Consider the following 17,415-nt stretch of genomic DNA (forward strand, 5'->3'; position numbering starts at 1 on the left):
ATAAAAACAGAATTGACAATTCCCACCATTTCTCCCAGTGAACAACTTGCAGGATACGTACTTACTATCCCTGTAACTTTTGTCACCGGCTGATCCAAGGTCCTGGTCCTGAAGTGGTGGTGGGGGGCGGGGGGGAGGAAGGTTTGTAGGGAATTTCTGCCAAGAGCCACATCTATGCTCACCATCTTGTCTCTTGTCACTTTGGCTTTCTTATTCCAGGAGACTAGGAAGAAAATAAAGGGGTGGTTGTACTGGAAGAGATCGTGGACCCTGACTACCAAGATGAGCTAGTGTGTCTGCTAAACACTGGAGCAGGAAGCAATACATTTTTGTTGTTGTTTTGCTTGTTTGTTTTGTCTCCAAATTTCTATTTAAATTCCAGTTAGTTAACATGCAGTGTAATATTGGTTTCAGGTGTGGAATTCATTGATTCATTTCATCACTTACATATAACATCCGGTGCTCATCACAAGTGCCCTCCTTAATAGCCATAACCTGTTTAACCCAACCCCCCATCCCACTCACCCCGCCTCCAGCAACCCTCAGTTTGTTCTCTATAGTTAAGAGTCTGTTTCTTGTTTTGCCTCTCTTTTTCCCCCTATGTTCATTTGTTTTGTTTCTTAAATTCTACCTATGAGTGAACAGAATAGAAAACCCAAAAATGAACCCACAACTATGTGGTCAATTAATGTGGACAAAGTAGGAAAGAAATCCAATCGAAAAAAAGACAGTCTCTTCAATAAATGATGTTGGGAAAACTGAACAGCTACATGCAAAAGAATGAAACTGGACCACTTTCTAACATCATACACAAAAATAAATTCAAAATGAATTAAAGACTTCAACATGAGACAGGAAACCATTAAAATCCTAGAGGAGAACACAGGCAGTAACTTCTTTGACATCAGCCATAGCAACTTCTTACCAGAAATGTCTCCTGAGGCAAGGGAAACAAAAACAAAAATAAACCATTGGGACCTCATCAAAATAAAAAGCTTCTGCACAGTGAAGGAAACCATCAACAAAACTAAAAGGCAACCCATGGAATGGGAGAAGATATTTGCAAATGACGTATCTGATAAACGGTTAGTATCCAACACCTTTAAAGAGTTTCTAAAACTCAACACCCAAAAAACAAATAATCCAGTTAAAAAATGGAAAGCAATGCATGTGGAACTCAGGGGCATCTCTACTGTTTCCTCACCCAGTACTGTAGCTGTCAGTCGACTGTAACCACCATAGCCCAATAAGGACAAGGCAACCAAGTACTCAGACTACCTGGGAAAGAAGCCTGGGTCATCCCACCAGACAAGCAATTCAGATCAGCCAAAGTCTTAATAAACACTAAGAGAAATCAAGAACACAAGGTAGAGGAATGGAAGGATACTTCTAATGCTTGTTTTACTTTCTTGCCTCAGAGAATGTAGCTAGCCACCACTCTGAAGGAAGCTCTGTGACTTGTACCTCGACCCTGGGGAAGAAGTGAGGGCACCGTGCTGTCACAATACTAGAGGTCCCCTATTGTGATGGGGGGAAGGACAGATATAAGAAAAGGATGTGACTAGTGCAAGGGGTGAATTGCATCAGATTTCTTTTATGTACCATTTCCAATCCTCCTGGCTTTCTATCCCTTCTTCTAGCTGCTGCTACAATGAGCCAATCCCAGAGAGTCTCTCACTGCCTTCACCTTGGTGTGACCTGCAGGCACATCCCCACATGCCTGCACTAAGTGCCTCTCTTGCCTCGCTTCCCTTTGATACTTAGGACCAGCGAGACAGGAGCCAGGGGATAAATTATTCCCCTATGAAATCAGGAATAAGAACCTGAGACAAAATTTTATGTCCAAGTGATTTACTGAAGGAATGCTCTCAGGAGAAAGGGAGTGCAGAAAACAGGTCAGAGCAGGACAAGCAGCTAAGCAACTATTTGACCAAAGCAGAATAGCTTCCACCTGAACCCATAGGGCAGTTTAGGGGGCATGAATTGAGTCAAGGGGTCAGTCCTTTGAACCTCCTGTGAGTCAGCCATTGGCTACAGGCTGTCTCTGGGGCTGCAGTCATAACTTCCTTGGTCCAGTGACTTCCCGGCAATACTCTGGGAAGAGGGCAATAAGTTGCTGGCAATCAACACAGCAGCTGGGGGATGGGTGGACAGGCCCAACAAAGAAAATCTGGTGCGGGCACCTATAGCATCCTTTCAGTCCTCCGAAGGAAAGTTCTGGGAAGCTGTTGACGTGGCTGCTCAGGGAACAGCTCTCAGGATCAGATCATCATTTGCATTTAGTAGTGGCCAGCTCCACAGTACACCCTTGTTTGGGGTCTTTTTCCTCCTCGGTCACACTGCCCATGTCCCTCACTCCTGCTTCCTGGGATTGTAATCCCTAATAAAGCAGTAACATATAAACCCACTGCCTCAGTCTCTGCTTTCTGGGGAACATAAACTATGACCATTAGAAAAGGGAGAAACAAGGGATATGGGACTGAGAGGATATTCAATAGTTCAATATGTTGCAGCAGGTGGGGAAGGAAGGAGAAAGAATAAAAACACCTGATTTTTAAGCATGTTCTCCACGTATGCAGCATGCTAGCTAGATGTGTTTTGGCATAATTGTTACACATTTGGCATGGATAGTTCATAGGTGGAGAATGTGCTTAAGAACCCACTACGATGGGGGGCGCCCAGTTGGCTCAGTGGGTTAAGTGTCTGCCTTCAGCTCAGGTCATGATCCCAGGGTCCTGGGATCCAGCCCCAAATAGGGAATCCCTGCTCAGCAAGGGGTCTGCTTCTCCCTCTCCCTCTGCCCCTCCCCCTGCTTGTGCACTCTCTCTCAAATAAACAAAATCTTCAAAAAAAAAAAAAGATTCCACTATGATGGAAAACATTTTATTCTTTAGAAAAAAATTTTTTTCTCTTCTTCCTGTTATTGGTAGTTCAGAACATTAGATATTTTTTTTTCCGATGGGGTCAAAAGGTACCTAAGTATATGATTGCAAGTGGAAATATAGGGGACAGAAATTAGGTATTGGCAGTTTTTCCATTTTCATTTGTGTGTGAATTTTTAATCTACATACGGGGACCTAAAGCATTCATGCAAGTCATAATGTTTCAGTGAATACATTTCAGCAATTCAACTTTATAACAATTATCAGTAAACCTGTCACATTTTTCCAGACAATACCAGAATTTCGATTTTTCTTAAACAAATAAATTTCTTATTGATGGTAACTAAATGGTGTTTGTAGCATTTGTATCATCCAGTAGATTCTGTCCATTCACTATACTTTTCTAACTGACTTGTGCAAGTACGTGTTCTTAATGTTTGTCTTTTGTGCTGTTCCTGTCAGTTTGCTATTAAAATAAAAAACTATAAAAATATTTTTTAAAAGACCTGATTTGACTGAGGCCTGTACAGAATGAGGCATCTTGTGTGTGGCCGTGGAGGCCTGATGAAGGCTCTAGTCTCGCTCAACATTTATGCAGTATTTTGCTGAGAAGTTAATCTCCAGAATCCCCACCTAACACAACCCAAGGCAAGAAAACCTCAAGTACTCAAAGATTTTGGAAGATGGACATCTCTCAAAATACAAGACAGTTTATGATTTATCTACATAGTTCATAAAGATTAATTACTTTATAATTAAAAGTCAAGGATGCCTAGAGATTGACAGGTGACAGGGAAAGCATTGATTATTTGACTTCCTGAATGTTCTCTCACAGAACTCATGAGACTTCCCCCGGCAGGAGAGAAAAGACCTCCAGCCACCTGGGGAAGTTATCAGTTTAAATCACTGTTCTTAGGAATAGTGTAAACTCCTGTATGTTTACTACATGGGCCTTTGAAATATTCCTAGCTGTTGAAGTGTGAACAGACTTTCATACAGGAGAGAAATAAACATTTTCATAAAGCTACATTTGAATTGCTTCTTTACTAAAGTTACATAGATTACTACGCCTAAGCAATTGATTTACTTCACATCTATAGCACATTTAATAAACACTCTGTTATCAAAAGGCTCCTTAATCTTCTTCAATATGAAAAGCAAGAATTCACTTACCAGCACAGGAAATAAGATTACTGTGCCTGGCAAAACTATTATCATTAATTATATTTGTTAACTTTTTTTTATTTCCCCTGTTTCAAATGAAACAATGCCATATAAAATTGGCTTATGAAAAAGTACCCTGTCACCAAAGGATAAAAAATGATGAGCCCAAAGCCATTCAGTAAAGATGGCAGAGACTGAAAGTTGAAATGCTCTGTCATTTCCAATAAGCAACCATTAGACCATGCTCTGTGAGTACACGTAAGAAACATCTATGAACCCATGTTTGGACACCTTAGTTATAAGCATATAGATAGCTACACAAACGAATATCAGATTTCATATACAACTCAGGTGCTTTTTTAGGGAATTTGAAAGTTTTTTAAGAATATGACAGAAGTTACGCATAATAAAGATAAACCACTACAAACGAAGAGGGAAAATGCTGAAAATATGAGCAATTTTAGAAAGCTCATAACAAAATGTTACACATACCTTCTAATAAATGCCTGTGGGTAGATATTTTTAAAAGCTTAATTCCTTTGTTATCTAAAGTCCAAGGAACCCACACACCTTAGGTGTCTGCACATTGTCACAAAATGCCTAGAAAAGGGGCTGCTATGTGAACAGGGTGCACATTTTCTCATAGTTGTAAGAATGTGAACAGGTATGTTTGGTGACAAATCTAGAAGGAGCTATTAAACAGAGTTTTACTGTGAACTCCCCTGTCAAATTAGTGACCAGATTTTAGTTTTTCCTAGTGCACACAAGCGAACCCTTGGAATATAGAGCATCAGTAGAAATGTTGCATATTTCTGAGACTCCTAACACCTATTTTAAATTTTAGCTTAGCATCCAGTGACATCCTAATACTGCTCCTTCATTCAGCATTGGTTGTTGAGAGTCTACTCTGTGCCATGCACTGAGCTGCAGACAGGATCTACAAAGGGAAGTAAAAATACTTTGCATTATAATGTATTATGTCTCTCAGGATTATAGAGTATAAGATCCTTAAGGAAGGGAACCATGTTTTATATCTCCCACGGAGAGTACCAGGCAAGTATTAGGTACTCAAAATTCACTGGTTGGTTTTTTTTTCCTATGATAACAGCCACTGATTTATTAAATCCCCCACACTGGTGGTCGGATCACTCAGGGCATTCCCTTGTGTCTTCATATGATATTTTTGTCTTTTTTAAGTTTTAAGTTTAATTCCAGTTAGTTAACATAGTGTGATATTAGTTTCAGGTGTACACTACAGTGATTCAACACTTCCATACAAAACCCAGTGCTCCTCATGAAAAGTGCCCTCCTTAATCCCCATCACCTATTTCACCCATCCCCCCACCTCCCCACTGGTAACCATCAGTTTGTTCTCTAGAGTCTGTTTCTTGGTTTGCCTCTCTCTGTCTCTTTTTTCCCCTTTGGTCATTCGTTTTTGTTTTTAAATTCCACATATGAGTGAAATCATATGATATTTGTCTTTCTCTGACTTATTTCACTTATCATTATACTCTCTAGTTCCATCCATGTCATTGCAAATGGCACCATTTTTTTTATCCTGATAGTGATTGCTGACATATGGAACAACTCATTCTTATATGCTGAAATAGATCATTCAGTAGCACAAAAAAATACAGAGTAATTCTTGTCGATTATGGCATAAGGTGCTTGTATATTGAGAAACAACCTTGCCTCTCAGACATGGGGTCTCTCCTTTCCTAAATTGTTAGGCAGCTTGGACTGCGCTAGCAATGTTTGTTCACCTCATGAATATAAGAAGTGCCACAATGTCCTCCAAAGGAATTCTTCTACCTATACTTTTGCAGCTCATCAATTTGAATTTATCAAACATACTTACATTTCTAGTCTTATTACATTAGACACTCTTTGGACAGGTTCCTTATTGCATTGCATTGCTCCATTGATTATTTATATTCTACCTACTTCCTAAAAGGAATTAAGATGACTTAAAATATTAAGATGTATGATAGACAAGACCATTAAAGTTAAAAGGAAGATCAAAAGCCAGTTCAGAATAATGAATAAACATATCAAAAAATGAAAATGACTTACTAGAAGAGGGCACTAAATTTAGTTTCAAGTTTTCCGAAAGTCAAGGAGAAAGGGGAGTTTATGATATAACAGATGGCTCTCCTTGACAGATTCAAGGAATTATATAAACTTATCCATGGCAGGGACTGGTAGGTATCCACCAAAATCTGTTCTTCTCTTCTTCTGTGGTGAGAGAGCTGTGGCTGGGCCATGAGTAAGGATCACAGTTTTTCTTCTTCCCTCATAATGAGGAATGGTCATGTAACTCACAAATGGGATGGCAGCAAGATTGATATGCACTATTTCTGCACCTTGTGCTTAAGGGGAATTATAATCCTGGACATCCAGTGTTTTCTCATCCTACCAGTATACCAGAAGAGAAATGATCAGTGTAGCCTTGGAAGCCACGAGTTAAAAATGGTGGAGCCTCCATTGGCCTGGATCCCTGATTGACCACAAAGAAACAGAGAAAGTAGGCTTTCTCTTAGGAAATTTGGGGTGTTTAACTTCAACAGTTTCCTAAAGTCATCCAAACAGCTCAAAAAGGTAATCCAAAGGTGGTATCTTTGAGCCAAATCAAAAATCCCACTAAACATCAAGAGAAATAAAGCCTGAGGTCATAGCTAGTATTTAGGGTCAGACTGGTTAAAGAATTAGAAAAATAGTATCAAGAAACATAATGCATTCTAGCTGCTACCTGGAGTCCTATGATAGCACAAATGAGTGCCAGAAAAGCTTGCCCCAGTGGCCTGGCACTGCCTAGTTCACTACTGCAAAGTTCATTAAAGAGCCACCCACTGTACCTTTGGACCAGAGAACCCACTTGATCATCACATCACTCAAGTCTGCTCCTCAGAAAAATTTTGAAGTTAGTCAAGTTTCATCCTTCTCCTTCCTTCCACCACATCCCACTACCCCAAAGAACCCCCAACACCCCATGTTGATCCCTGCCTCTGCACAGATTAACCCTCTTATCAGCATCCCATGCTCAGACATCCTTCTGATTCCTTTTCCCAATCAAGTTTTACTGATCATGTGCCTCATCCCTTTAGATCCTCACTATGGAATGACTTTCCAATCTGTCTAATACCAAAGTAGTGTATACAAAAATGTGTGTTACAGCAACTCCTTCTTAATATTTTCCCCTACCAGATATTCTATTTGAAATATAAATAAGTTTCCAATGTCAAAGCATGCACATGTGCACACACGCACACGCGCACACACAAACACACATGCAAACACATACACAATTAATTCTTGGAGTTTAGAGCATGTTGGCCATTGGGGTAATAGTTTGGATTCAAAGAGAAGAGGGGAAAATGGACAAGCCAGACTGTTATTATTAGTGTCAAGATTCCACCATGGTGTTCTCAAATGATAGGACAGCTTAAAACAGGATTAAAAAAACTGTCCATTTTCTGAAATTTTGGGAGATTAAATTGAGGTCATAGATGGCTCACAGAGCTGTGGAACTATCTCTTTGCTGACTTCTGACATTCTAAGAAAAATTTATTTCACCATGCAATCTTAATTTTTGTTCTTAACTAGATGACTGTCATCTATTTTCCTTCTCAGATTCTGGTAACAGGTGGTTAAGTACTTTGGATTTGGGGTTCTTCCCCCAAGTCCTGCATCATTAGATTGGATATATATACCAAAATTACAGATACTTTATATGACCTGTGAAAGCTGAAGGCAAAGTAGTCTATGATGAAAGAGGGAACAAATAGCTCTGTTTGACAGGTGATTAATGAAAGGATGTTTTAAAATAGAGGGCTACTATACTGTTTAATCCTGGTACACAATGGGAAAATAATACTAACTAGAGAGCATATATCTGCATAGGACATGGTGTTAAACAGCCCTCCAATGACAGCTTTAATGTATATATTGCATTTTTGATTCCCATGACAATCCTGCCAAGTAGATATTATCAGCCCACTTTGAGTAAAGGAAGCAGTTTCAGAAATCAGTAAAAACCCAATTCTATATTTGCCAGGACTCTGCAGCTGTATGAGATTGAAACCAATTCAAAATGTCTTAAGTGAAAAAGGGAAATCACTAGTTTGCACAACCAAAATGTTGAGAGGGAGATCTGGCTTGAAATATGACTGGATACAAGTGCTTACATGGCATCTCCAGGACTCTGTGTTTCTCTCCATCTCTTAGAAAGGAGATGGGCTTTGTTGAAGCATAATGGCCATCAGCAGCCCAAAGATCACATCTTTAGAGTTTAGCAAACCCAGCATAAAGAGAGTGTTTTCCCCAAAACTCTGGTTGACATTGCATACTCTTTCATGAACCAAGCTCTGGGGCCAGGTACATGACTATTCAGGCGTGGAACTATTCATGCACATTTGATAGAAACAGGAGGCAGATTAAGCCCCCTCTACTGTGACATAGAATGGTCCTCTCTACATACCACATACACAGAGTTTTATCTTTTTAGAGAAAGAAGGAAATGGATTCAAGCAAACAAAACCAGGAGATAATCTACTAAATTCATCACCCTTGACCTTCAAGCATATTGCAATCCTTTTTCTCATATAAATATAAAATTATTTCATTTGGCATAATGGAAATATTCACATACAACCAATAATGCATTAACTCTTTTCTCAGGGGACATGATCCAAATTCTCATAAACTCAGAATTTCTGAATATTATGCATATATTCCCATTAGGTTTGGATGAAATTCCTCAAGATCTAGCAATCTATGGCCAATTGATTAATCTAACCTCCATTTGCAGACATAGGAAAAAATCAGAAAAATGACAAATGATGTCCATTTGAGAAAGGAGGGAAAGGAAAGCAATATTCGATGGTTAGCTGTTGACAGCACTGCCCATTCTGTTGGAGAAGGATAGCAAGGACTCACTGTCTCAATGGTAAAGAGAGTTCCTTCATCAGCTGGGTCACTCTACCATGCTCACCTGGAGGATTTCTGCTGTCCATGGTCCTTCATAGTAATACCTGAGAGGGCCATAGGAGAGGAGTCCCCTTTTAGAGTTTGCAAAGCTTCAGGATGCTGCTTGTTTGTATGGTCTCTCGGAACTGAAACATAGAGCTTAGACAATCACATTCTTATGCTAGGCATAGGGGTTTCCTTGCTTAAAAGGCTCTGAACTCTCTGGGACATATAATTTTTTTCCCCGAATGTCTAGTTGAGCCTTCTCAGTCCTAGTGAACAATACAATGCAGTTTTTTAAAGATTTTATTTATTTATTCATGAGAGAAAGACAGAGAGAGAGAGGCAGAGGCAGAGGAGAAGCAGGCTCCCCGAGGAGCAGGGAGCCTGATGCAGGACTCAATCCAGGACCCCGGGATCATGACCTGAGCCAAAGGCAGATGCTTAACCATCTGAGCCACCCAGGCGCCCAACACAATGCAGTTTTATCTCAGTCCTCGAAGAACTGGACTGATGACCAACTCTCAGAATCAGAAAATAGTACCATAATACTGATTTTTTTCTTTTGCATCATTGAATACAATTCTTGAAACTTTCACAAGTACTGATTATAAAAGTTACAAGAGAATAGTAATATCCAAAAACTTCCTCCAAAGTTCACAATACTCTTTTCTCATTTGAATGAATTTATTACATTATTTTGTCATTATCTATTTTCTGTTATCTCTTTTTTTATTTTTAATTGAAGTACAGTTGACATACAATATTACATTAGTTTCAGGTATACAACATAGTGATTTGACAATTCTATACATTACAAAATGCTCACCATGATAAGCGTAGTTACCATCTGTCACCATATGGTTACTACAATATTATTGATTATATTCCCTGTGCTGTACTTTTCATCCCCTTGACTTATTTTATAACTGGAAGTTTGTACCTCTTAATCCCCTTCCTATTTCACCCATGCCCCTGAAATACTCATCTAAAGCAATTGGGAATCTTTGTTATTTTTATTTTTATTTTTATTTTAGATTTTATTTATTTGACAGAGAGAGACACAGCGAGAGAGGAAACACAAGCAGGGGGAGTGGGAGAGGGAGAAGCAGGCTTCCCGCTGAGCAGGGAGCGCGATGCGGGGCTCAATCCCAGAACCCTGGGATCACGACCTGAGCCGAAGGCAGACGCCCAACAACTGAGCCACCCAGGTACCCCGCAATTGGGAATCTTTAATTAAATTGACTTTACTCCTGAGAAATGAAGGCTGAATTTTAGTTTGAGAGCCAGGTCTCCCCTTCAGCCAGACCATTGCTTCCCTACAACAGGGAGCTGCTGGTTCCCAAAAGTGAGTGCCAAGGTGATTTTAATTAGGGTTTGTCTGGTAAATTACTTTCCCTCTACCCTAAGCATACACACACACACACACACACACACACACACACACACACACACGTGTCCAAAAAGCCTTATTTATATTACTGTAAAATAGACATAATTTTGTTTGTTTGTTTTGTTTTTCAGAAGCTGTCACCTCTGGAACCATCACCGAGGTATTTGGCTTGGGAAACATGTGTTTTGCCAGTGAGTTAATAGCAGCTCTTCTAATTCTAGTCAACAATGTCTGCACACACACCCCTCTTTATAGTACCCCTACTTGGAGGCAGTGAGCTGTCTTTATACTTCCAACCCATTTCTATTCTAACTTGTTAAGTTGCCACATTTAGGATAACTGTTTGGCAAAACTGCAATTTTCCTTATGCACAGTAAGTGAAAGCTCTCATTATATGTTTCTACATAGGGAGCAGATGAAAATTTTATTTCAGAAAAAGAAAAAGGAAGATATCTAAGCAAGGAGAAACCATTTCTAAGTGTGTGCTCAACAATTACATTATTCTTTCAAAGTTATCCAGCACTGTTGCTATGCAGAGGGAAAGTGTTTCCAGTGCTAGTATTTAAGTTATCTTTACAAAATTCCAATAATGGAAAAAATATATGAATATTATCTCTCTCTTCTTATGGGTTATAACTAAAATAAAGCAACAATTATTTCAGAGACCCAGAGCAGAGTTAGATAGAAAGGCTGCCTTGATTTGAAGAATGATGATTTAGGATTGAAGAAAAAAAGAAAGAAATTGGAAGGAGAGGTGGGTAGCGGGTGCAAAAGTTGAATGTCCATTCTGTTGTGTTTGGTTTTGCGACTAGTATGTAACACTGGGGTTAGAAGTTGTGCAGTAAAGGGTTAATTCATCAAGTCCTGGTTCTTCAAAGCCCATACATTCCAAAGAAATGTCTTTTTTTTTTTTTTTTCTGTCTTTAAGAGAACTGGTCCTTGGCCAGCTCCTGGCAGATAATCTCAGATCCCTTTGAATATCCCACTTTATAAGACTGTTTTTGCATTCCTGAGTCTTTGGCTACCCTTTGTCAGTTTGATCAGATGGTTTACGCTAATATTGTGACTTACAGTGAATGCCTGTCTTGATACGCCTGAGGCCTTGGGACATGCTGTATTAGTTTGACCTCTAGGTGTGGGGGGAGGGAGCTAGACTCTGAATAGCCAAGGTCTGTCACACAGATGCTCCTTTCCTATGTGGCTGACCTCAAATAAAAACCCTGGACACCAAGGCTCCATGTGAGCTTCTCTGGATGACAATACAAACACATATTGTTGCACACACTGTTTCTGAGAGAATTTAGCACATCTCTGTGCAACTCCATTGGGAGGGGACATCTGGGAGCTTACATCTGGTTTCTCTGGACTTCATCCATGTGCTTTTTCTTAAAAAGAGTTTGTTTGTTTGTTTGTTTGTTTAAGAGAGAGAGCATGAGTGGGGTAGGGACAGAGGGAGAAATAGAATCTCAGGCAGAATCCGTACTGAGCAGGGAGCCAGACAAGGGGCCTGATCTCACAACCCTGAGATCATGACCTGAGCCAAAACCAAGAATTGCATGCTTAACTGACTGAGCCATCCAGGCACCCCGACCCACTTGCCTTTTTAACTCATGTTGATTTTGATCTGTATCTTTTCCCTGTAATAAACCATAAGCAAGAAATCAGCATTTCTGAATTCTCGAGTCCTAGGAAATCATGAGACCTAAGGGTGGTCTTAGAGCCCCCAGCACAGAAGTGACTGAAAGAAATAGTTGGAGGGGGACGCCTGGGTGGCTCAGTCGGTTAAGCGGCTGCCTTCGGCCCAGGTCATGATCCCAGGGTTCTGGGATCGAGTCCCACATCGGGCTCCTTGCTCAGCAGGGAGCCTGCTTCTCCCTCTCTCTCCCTCTGCTTGTGCTCTCTCTGTCAAATAAATAAAATCTTAAAAAAAAAAAAAAAAAAAAAAGAAATAGTTGGAGGAACTCGTCCCCTGAATATTTATCAGAGCTAAATATTTTGTGCTGTTCAAATAGAAATAGACATACTCAAGGGTCTATTGATAAGTGCTTCCTTGAAGCCAGAGTCCTGCAATCAAACCTTTCTTCTTTATAATGACTGGTCAGAAAACAAATGAAAGCATCACTGACCATAGCAGGCTTTCTCAGGTTAGTCTAATCCCAGAGAAGCAATGTTAGCATAGGCCTTTCCCTTTCCTCTGTTCATTGTAGAATGCATAAATGTTCAGTGCTCTCAAAATCCAGAAGCCATTAGATCGTAAGTAAAGAAAAGGACTGAATTCTGTGGTACTTCACAATTCCTGGACTATTTTTTGTAAGACAAATAACTTTAAATAATCATAAAGTTTACATAAGATACAATTTTGACTTTTTTTAAATATGTAAGTTAATACTTCATTTATTAGAAAAGAGTAAAACACAATTATCCTCCCTGGATGCCAAGTGCATTACTCAAGGAGATAAAAGTTGCCATATCAAAAAAGTTACTCGGTGAAAACTTTATGATATTCCCTGAAATGATCACATCATTAGGAAATCTTTCAGGAGCACATGGATTCAAGCTGATGTGAATAAAAGACACTTTTGAGTATCTAATTTCACACATTTATTTTGTATTTTATTCTTACACAAGAAGTATTAAACTTTCCAAAATATTGAAAAATCAGAATATGCAAAATTAGATCATTGTCCTGATTGAGTTAAATTTTAATTACATTATATTTAAAAGAAGGAATGAGTAAAGTGAAGAATGAGAGCAATAAACTCCTAGGGTACCAGTGTCATAAGGGAGTTCAGACACAGAGAGAAAGTGTCATGCCTGGAGCAGTCCGGTGTGCTTCTCTCCTAAATAACCAGGAAATGAACTCTCACACTTCAGTGCATTAGAATGCCTATACTGGCTCTATTGTTTCTTAAAATCCTGCTTTGATATTGTAAGTGTCCTTTAGCTTTTATACTAAATCTCCCTAGTTTCTGACCTTCTCATCTTTGTTAGTCACAAACTTCTTCTTAGGATGGCTTTTGCCTAATACACAGTTCAAACCACTATCATCTCCCAATGAACACAAAGTATGAAAACACCACTTGACTTGGCAAATCCTACAAAATGTTTTACTTTAGCCTGAGGAGCATAATTCACCAAGAAGAGGCTATGGAGGACTGAGGAACCCAGTCTCACCCAGGCCTGGCTCATCCAGTCTACCTTGGATTAACACTAGCAAAAATTAAGACAAGTATTTCACATTAGAAATATAAAACATGACTGTTTCCCAGCTGGAAAATTGTATTGGGTCTCTTTTTAATTTTCATGTGTAAAGGACACAACAAATATCTCAAAACCTTTCTTCTAAATTGTCCCACCAAAGTATAATAATATTAGTAAATCTATTGAGCCTGAAAATTCTGGGCAGTATAAAAAGATTTTCCATCCTAGCCTTGCATAAAAGCAACAAACAACCTCTGTGCTTGAGAAGACTGTGAGTCTGTTTTAGACCCTCAATAGGAACAAGCAGCTAAACCAATCTGTAGGCCCATTACCACCTAATAAACTTACATTAAAAAGCACTAAACCTAAGGCTGAAAAAAACTGCCTCTTTCTATTGTGTAGTTTCTGAAAAATCACAGCTGTAGAGCCCCATCAGCTAATTTGCCTACCATCACTCCCAACAAGACTTTCCCTGAATAAAAACTGAAAATCCAAGGTACAGAGAAGCACCCCAAATTCTTTAGATGTAGGTAAAGAAGCAAGTTTGGATTTAAGGGTATGAGAAAAGCAGCAGTCACCAAGAACTGCCTGATTGGAATAGAAACACTGAGGTCTGTTAAGGAGTTATGGTTGTAAAAGTTTGATGTTACTGGGGCCCTTTGGAAACCATAGAACAGCTCAACATTCAAACAAGAAGTGAAGTGGACAAGGAGTGCAAAAAATTTTTTAAATCTGCTCACTCAGATCATGGGCAAGGTATTTGATATCATATCCTCAAGACAGCATAGCTTTGACTGTCCATATATTTGCATAATGACTTTCCCCTGTTCTTTTTGTTCTTTCTCTACTCATTGCTATAGAATACTTCTGCTATTTCCAGAAACTCTTTAAAGGGAACTCAGGTCCCTGAAGGGAAGATTTTGGTAACCTAGGACCTTCAAAACACATTATCTAATTTATTATTGGTGTTAGAAATCCTTGAAATATTAAAGGAGAAAAAGACTCTGGATCAAATACAATTCTCTTTTTTGCCTATCATCAGGATTGTGGAAATGGAATAATTGGGCAGGTATGGGAGCATATAAAATAATGCTGGAACTTAGAAAAGTGTGGTGATCTCAAAAATGGAGACCTAAACCATGTCCATGGATTAGGAATCTCAATATTGTTCAGATATCCACTCTACTGCAAATTATCTATAGATGAAATCTTAAAAGATTTTTGGAGTAACATCAGAATCATGACAGCATCGACATTGCAGGTTTTTGTCGTCCCTCAAACAACAAAAATTTGACATCCATTCATGAACAAAAGTGCCCTGTGGAAGATGTGGGACTCAGCACCATATGCCAAGGGACCTGAAGGGAGTCTTGTCCACCTATGCATTGGGTCATATAGAGAGAGGCCTCATTACCAGCTGTGGTCACCACAGTAGCCTGTGAACTGGTTTCAGACCCTCTCAGCTGCAGTCCAAGAGTACCTGGAGAACACTGACATGGATAGTCACCCACAGATAAGAGAGCTTTTGTAGAAATCCAGGTTTCCAGAAATGTTCCAGAACTCCAGTGGAGAAAAAAAAAATGACTATGTATTTTGATGCACTAGAGTGGGTGAGAGGAATAGTTTGACTTAACCCACATTACCCCTCCTTCAAGGCAGAACAACTTAGGGCAAAATGAAAACCTCTTGGCCCACGATTTCTCCTATGGGGAAAAGAAAGAGCAAGTGAGTGAGCACTCAGCTTCTTCAGCTGTTCAGTATGCAGCCAGAGAGATTCATTTTTCTCTCACAGCATCCAGAATACTAAATCGGAAGCCTGGGGGAAGGGAGGTTAGGAGAGGGCAGAAAACATATTCAGAGGGCATTAAAAGGACATAGTTCTTACCGACTGCCTTATGGATTCCATCAGGAAAACTGCCCACAAGCCACTGAGAAAACATCACCCAAAGATTTCCCCTGATTGGCCCACAGCATCACCCAGTCCCCTGTGGGCCCCACCTACACTTCCCTCCACTCTGTGGCCAACACCCTGGGCACACTCCTGAGGGTGGTAGTAAGAGCAAGTTTTGGTAGATGGCTAGGTAGCATGCACAGAAAGCAGTCCAGAGTCTGTGGGCCAGAAAGAAACTGCGAGTGAGCTGTAGCACCACCTTCAGGAAACAAAAGAGAGGCTATCAGCAGCCTGCTTGATGTGTGGTAGGATTGAGAAAAGACTTACAATCTTAAGAATTCAGCCACAAGAGGGCACAAGAATCATGGAACAGGTGTATCCATACAAAGTCTCAAAAAGCTTCAGAATCTCAAACAGCACTGACAGGGGCATTTCTACCCTGAAGGAAGTTAGGAAAGATTGGAGGAAGTGACTGCTACTTCAAATACAAAGATACAAATACAAAACTCCAAGGAACATGAAAAATCAAGGAAACATGACATCATTAAAGGATCACAATAATCTTAAGGTATCCAAACCCAAAGACATGGAGAGCTATGATTTCCCCAATAAAGAATTTTCAAAATAGCTGTTTTAAGGAAAGTAAATGAGCTACAAGAAAACACAGAAAGACAATCCAACAAATCAGGAAAACAGTACAGAAACAAATGAGAAAATTACCAAACACATAGAAATCATTAAAAAAAAAAAAATTCTGGAGCTGAAGAAAAAAATGAATCAATTGAAAAATGCAAAAAAAGTATGAACAGCAGAATAGACCAAACAGAATGAGTGTGTGAGTTGGAAGATAGACACTTTGAAATTTCCCAGCCAGAGAACAAAGAAAAACAAATGAAAAAGAATGAAGAAAGCTTGCTTGATCTGTGGGACACCATCAAAAGAGCCAATGGGTGAAATATTAGAGTTCTAGGAGAAGAGAGGAAGAACGAGAGCAGAAAGATTATTAAAGAAATAATGGCTGAGAACTCCCTTAAATGTGGGGATAGATTTGGACATTCAAGTTCATGAAACTAATAGGTCACCAATAATTTCAATCCAAAGCAATCTTCTGGAAGAACCATTATAATAAAACTGTCAAAAATCAAAGACAAAGAATCCAAAAGGCAATAAGAGAAAAGAAGACTGTAATCTACAAAGGAATCGCCTCCAGGCTATCAGTGCATCTCTCAGCAGAAACTTTACCAGGAGGGAGCAGAATGACATATTCAAAGTGCTGCATGAAAAAAACACACCAGCCAAAAATACTCTATCTGGATAAGTTATCCTCCAGAAATGAAGGAGAAATGAAGACTTTCCCAGACAAACAAAAGTTGAAGTTCACCACTAGGTCTGCCTTACAAGAAATGTGTCAAATCTAACCATGTTAGAATGAGGTGTATTTATACAGAACAGTCCAACCAACAACAGAATAATACACATTCTTCTCAAGCACACATGGAACATTCTCCAAAATATGTCATATGATAGGCTACAAATGAGTTTTACCAAATTTAAGAAGACTGAAATCATACCAAGTATTTTTTCTGGCAACAATGGTATGAAACTAGAAGTTAGTAAAAAAGGAAAGTGGTAAATTTTACAAATAAGAAGAAATTAATACAGTCCTGAACAGTCAATGGGTCAAAGAAGAAATCAAAAAGGAAATCAAAAATATCTTGAATAAATAAAAATGGAGATACAACATAATAGCACCTACAGGATATGGCAAAAGCAGTTCTAAAAGGGAAGTTTATAGCAATAAATGCCTATATTAAGAGAAAACAAAGATCTTAAAAAATCAAATTTTACAATTCAAGGAACTAGAAAAAGAATAAACTAAGTTCAGTGTTAGCAGAAGAAAGGAAATAACAAAGATCAAG

The sequence above is a fragment of the Phoca vitulina genome, unplaced genomic scaffold, assembly GCF_004348235.1.
Source record: "Phoca vitulina isolate PV1807 unplaced genomic scaffold, GSC_HSeal_1.0 scaffold7, whole genome shotgun sequence".
Classification (NCBI taxonomy): Eukaryota; Metazoa; Chordata; class Mammalia; order Carnivora; family Phocidae; genus Phoca; species Phoca vitulina.